Here is a 5,767-nt window from a genome sequence, read left to right on the forward strand (position 1 = left end):
GTTATGTTGCACATTGCTGTTTTAATAGTGCACACTGCTGCTACCAAAAAAAGCCACTAGATGGCATTACATATATATCTTATTTAAATTATTTAGTGTTGTATTACAGATCACTTGTATCACTTTGCATTACTTATATCAAGCCCACCTTTTGAAATAAGATATTGTAAATTTGATTAATCAAACCAATGACTGACCATAGACTAATCTAAAACTGGCATAGGCCTCTCTGCTGTAAAAGAAATAAAAAAGAAAATCGAGAATTGAATCGAATCGTGACCCTAAAATCGGAAATAAAATCGAATCAAGGATTTAGAGAATCGTGGCACCCCTAAAAATTGCACATAAATGAATTCTGTGAAAATTCACATATATTTTAGAAATATTTTCAGCTACAGCTATATTTAAATATCAGGGCCCTTAGAATTATACCAATGAAGTGTGTGGTATATGCCCCCATTACTAGCATTGTAAGCCTTTTGGGGGCATCAGCAAAAACCTCTGTATTTGGGAATGCTGAGGGTGAACAAAAGTGGGCTATTCTGCAAATGTTTATACTTATTATGTTTCACTACAACTCAAGTTCATTTCAAAGTTCTCCTTTGATGCAGGTCATGCTCAACACCTGAATAGCCTTTAATATTCCTTAATATATTCAGGGTGGAGTAACTGACTTTCTCTCGATAGTTAGTATCTAATTATTAAATTAATTAATACTAGTGAGCTGATTTAGCTAGCTAGTGACTTTGTTTCTGAAGGAAGCTGTTTCTATGCAGCAGATTACATTAGTATTTCATCCCCTTCTTTCTTTTCTCCCCTGGCAACAAATAATTTCATACTTTTAGACATTTTGCTAAAGTTTTTGCATACAGTTTCTTATCTTTGACTACAAGTATCGCCTTTTGAAAACCCAATAAAAAAACTAACCAAATTATGTCAGTTAACCTCCCAGCTCTTGTGAGAATGATAATCTTCGTAGGTGAATCACTAAAGAATCTGAACAATCAGAACTAAAGTGAACAACATAAACACCAGAGTAAATCATCATAAATCCTCTTTATTACACAAACACAGAATATCAGCTGAACTATGTAAAAAACATAAACACAGACAGAACTGATGTAGAGCCATAATAAAAAAAATTACAGTACAAAACTAGGCACCTTAAGCCAAGCCTAAAATCTGATCTCTGCTATTTACACTGTCCTGCTCCTCCTGATCTCTCTACTGCAGCTTAGGAAAAGATTTAAAGCACATTTTCAATGGAGATTTTCTATTGAAACGAAAACGTAATCTAGGACTAGGCTTAATCCCTGTCTGGGAAACTGACCTCCTAATGAATAATCTGTGGTTAAAAACCTTTAATGTTGAGCACTGTGTCAGAACTCCATTAAATCAATTAACTATCAATTTTATGAATAAATTAAAAGTTAAGGTTAGGTTAAATTTAGGTCATATTAGTGTAGAGCGTTGGTGAATGTATATCAAACATCAGACGCTTTAAAAGCTTCTCAAAGAAAGTTATTACACTCATCGCTTAGTGTTAATTTACTGCCTGATGTAATATACTGACTCACTGTTTCACCAGAGTTATGAGAAGACTCAGGGTCTGAAACATGTTTCTTAAATCACATATCAGCAAATGGTGGAGGGATACATACTGCAGGAAGTTGTGAGGCAGAAAATAGTCCCTAAAAAAAAACTTTTTTTTTTTTTTTTTTTTTTAAGATTAGTCACTAATATACTATGTTGTGATCATTACATGTAAACTCAGAAGACTGGTTTATGTTTACTAGTATGTTTACAGTACATTAAATGGCCCCAGGAACAGGACTGATTTCTGTGAACACATTTGGCTACAGAAGACGGTCTGGGTTTGTTCATTAATGACCCAATCATGCCCTCTAGTGGCAGTTTACTGACATGGATCAACTCATATGTTAAAAGCACAGTCTGTCAAACGTTCAGCACAGTCTGAGCAAACTCATAAATTACCTGGACAAATTTTAAGAATAAAGTTAACTGTGAATATTAACAATGAATGAAAGTGAATGAACAATTATTAGACAAAAGGAATGATCACGTTTGGTGCCTGGAGTTTTTAGTTTTCTACTAGAACTTAGTTTGGTTTAAAGACCTGGATCTGCTTTAAATAAAAACGAGGCTACATTAAATAAAGAAGACCAGTATGAAGACATTCCAAACATGTCAGCTAATGGACTGGAGTTGGGTTCAGAGCAGGGATACAGAGGGACTTTAAAGATCTCACATAGCCTAAATCCAGCCACAGATTCAGGCTTATTAAAAGAGCCACTGTTACAGACTTTGAGGGAGTAGAGCTGCAGGAAGGTCTCACAGCCCAGAGAGCAGGGTCCTAAAGCCCAGAACCGGACAACACAGGGTCTCAACGCCCAGAGCAAGACAGCACAAGGTCCCAATGCTCTTAGCCAGACAAGACAGGGTCCCAATGCCAAAAGCAGGATAGCACAGGGTCCTAATACCCAAAATAGGTACAGGCTACTAAAGCCCAGAGTGAGACAGCACAGGCTACTAAAGCCCAGAGTGAGACAACACAGGCTACTAAAGACCAGAGTGAAACAGCACAGGCTACTAAAGCCCAGAGTGAAACAGCACAGGGCACTAAAGCCCAGAGTGAAACAGCACAGGGTACTAAAGCCCAGAGTGAAACAGCACAGGGTACTAAAGCCCAGAGTGAAACAGCACAGGGTACTAAAGCCCAGACCGGGACAGTGCAGGGTACTAAAGCCCAGAGTGAGACAGCACAGGGTACTAAAGCCCAGAGTGAGACAGCACAGGGTACTAAAGCCCAGAGTGGGACAGCACAGGGTACTAAAGCCCAGAGTGAGACAGCACAGGGTACTAAAGCCCAGAGTGGGACAGCACAGGGTACTAAAGCCCAGACTGGGACAGTGCAGGGTACTAAAGCCCAGACCGGGACAGTGCAGGGTACTAAAGCCCAGAGTGAGACAGCACAGGGTACTAAAGCCCAGAGTGAAACAGCACAGGGCACTAAAGCCCAGACTGAAACAGCACAGGGTACTAAAGCCCAGAGTGAAACAGCACAGGGTACTAAAGCCCAGACCGGGACAGTGCAGGGTACTAAAGCCCAGAGTGAGACAGCACAGGGTACTAAAGCCCAGAGTGAGACAGCACAGGGTACTAAAGCCCAGAGTGAGACAGCACAGGGTACTAAAGCCCAGAGTGGGACAGCACAGGGTACTAAAGCCCAGACCGGGACAGTGCAGGGTACTAAAGCCCAGAGTGAGACAGCACAGGGTACTAAAGCCCAGACCAGACAGCACAGGGTACTTAAGCCCAGAGTGGACAGCACAGGGTCTCAAAGCCCAGAGCAGGATAGCACAGGGTCTTAAAGCCCAGAGCAGGACAATACAGGGTTCCAATGCCCAGACCAGGACAGTGCAGGGTACTAAAGCCCAGAGTGAGACAGCACAGGGTCCTAATGCCAAAAGCAGGACAGCGCATGGTCCTAATGCACAGAGCAGGACAGTGCCGGGTCCTAATGCTCAGACCAGGACAGTACAGGGTCCTAAAGCCCAGAATAGGACAGCAGAGGGTCTCAAAACCCAGAGAAGGACAGCACAGGGTCTCAAAGCCCAAAGCAGGAAAGCACAGGGTACCAAAGCCCAGAGCGGGACAAGACAGGGTACTAAAGCCCAGAGCAAGACAGAGCAGGGTCCTAATGCTCAGAGCTAGACAGCACAGTGTCCTAATGCCCAGAGCAGGACAGCACAGGGTCCTAAAGCTCAGAGCAGAACAGAGAATGGTACTAAAGCCCAGAGTGAGACAGCACAGGGTCATAAACCTCGGAGTGGGACAGCACAGGGTCCTAAAGTCCAGAGCGGTACAGCACAGGATCTGTTTGGCAGAGAGAGATGGTCGAGGGAGAGTAAAACTAAATGCACAACTTTTGGACCTGTGTTTAAAAACAATGCTTAAATATATATACACACACATTACACACTGTGTCCAAAAGTAACCAGACGCCTGTGCCTCCAGCTTTACTTATGAAATCAAGAGTATTAACAATGGCTTTATTCCACTTGGCTGCAGTACCAACAGACGGGTAAACAACAAGTAACAGTACTCATATGGAATGGCTTTACTCTAGATGCTGATTACTGTAGGAATAAACAGTTAGAATCAGTCACAAAATAGGTCAGTATTGGCTGGTCCAGTTTACTGTTTAATCCTTTGGCTGATATGTGTTTTAATTTTACGATGCACAGTGGGGTCTGGAATATCTGTCAGTTTATTTTTATTTAATCTTAGATAAACAACAGAAAACATGATTTTTGTGAAAATAAAAACTATGCTGCTCTATTTCCGACTAATAAATCAGATTAAAGCCAACAAGGGACCATTTTAAGGTTATATGTACTAAAAGTCTGATGAGAATTGTATCCAAACCTGTCGGAGTCTGTTCTTTTGAATTGCATGCCGGCATTAAAGCTAAACATCTTTAATCAAATTTTGTTATCATACATTCTCCTTTCCACTTATCATTTGTAATGAAAATAATTCAGAGGAATGCAAAAAAAAAAAAAAAAAAAACACTGTATCAAACAAGCTGCAGTAAGTTTGAGTAAGGCTGCACAACATACCATATTTGTATCATTACGGTGATATGAGTTTTCATTATGAACAAATAAAAAGAAATAAAAAAATCGCATAGCTAGACTAGACTGGAGGTAGAGTGAGGTAGAGGTCCGCAATAAATGCACACACCAAACTACTTCTTAGACTAAAGCCAAGTGCTGAAATAATAAGGATCTTAATAAGGATATCCACTAGTGTTATCATACATCTCATTTTGGTCCATATCGTACACCCCTTATCTGTACCATAAAGTAGAGGTCTGCGCGGGACTGTTTTTTTAAACCCGCTCCCGCCCGCTCCCGCGTCTTTTTGTCCCGCTCCCGCCCGCTCCCGCAAAAAAATCACTTCTTTTAATCCCGCTCCCGCCCGCCACATACACATTCCCGCCGCTCCCGTCCCGCAGTCCTAATATGAATTGAATTAATTACATTTAGTGCTTCAAATTTACATATGTATTTATTAAAACAGCAATTCAGTTCGCAGTCCAAACACATGCCATCAGGTGCATCAAGAATCCTAGAAGTGGATTAGAAGTGGATCTATATTATATAAAATAATAAATGTAAAAATATATAAAATTAAATTCAATTAGTTTAATTAATATTTGTATTATTATTATTAATAATAATAATAACAATAATAACAATAATAATAATAACAATAACAATGTTATTGTTATTATTATTATTGTTATTATTGTTATTATTATTATTATTATTATTATTATTATTTTGCACCAGTATAGTAAATGTCGTCCTTTAAATTACACACCCCCCTCCCCCCCCCCCCCCCCCCTCCTCTGCACACGCCTGCTGGAGATGCTGAAAATGTGTGTGTGTGTGTCCATCCTCCGAGAGATTTTTCTTGTGTTTTTTTGTTGCTTGCATGGGAATCATAGCGTGATTATTATAATTTTCTTAACTATTTATCAATTTGCGGGAGCGGGACCACATGTTAATGTGGTCCCGCTCCCGCATGGCCTGTATTGATTAAATTACCGCTCCCGCCAATAACAATTCAGTTTTGTCCCGCGCCGCAACATATTCTGACGGGTCCCGCGGGTCCCGCGGGACTCCCGCGGGAGTGCAGACCTCTACCATAAAGTCATTTAAGTCAGTTAAACAGACAG

At 40.6% G+C, this 5,767-nt stretch overlaps 1 protein-coding gene across 1 annotated transcript in view; it reads left to right on the plus strand.

Annotated features, from left to right (window-relative positions):
* The window catches only part of LOC111189911 (GTPase IMAP family member 8-like), a 213,427-nt gene that overhangs the window by 42,562 nt on the left and 165,098 nt on the right, over nucleotides 1–5,767 (plus strand). The gene's annotated exons all lie outside the window — the stretch shown is intronic.

Source organism: Astyanax mexicanus, chromosome 3 (assembly GCF_023375975.1).
Source record: "Astyanax mexicanus isolate ESR-SI-001 chromosome 3, AstMex3_surface, whole genome shotgun sequence".
Taxonomy (NCBI): Eukaryota; Metazoa; Chordata; class Actinopteri; order Characiformes; family Acestrorhamphidae; genus Astyanax; species Astyanax mexicanus.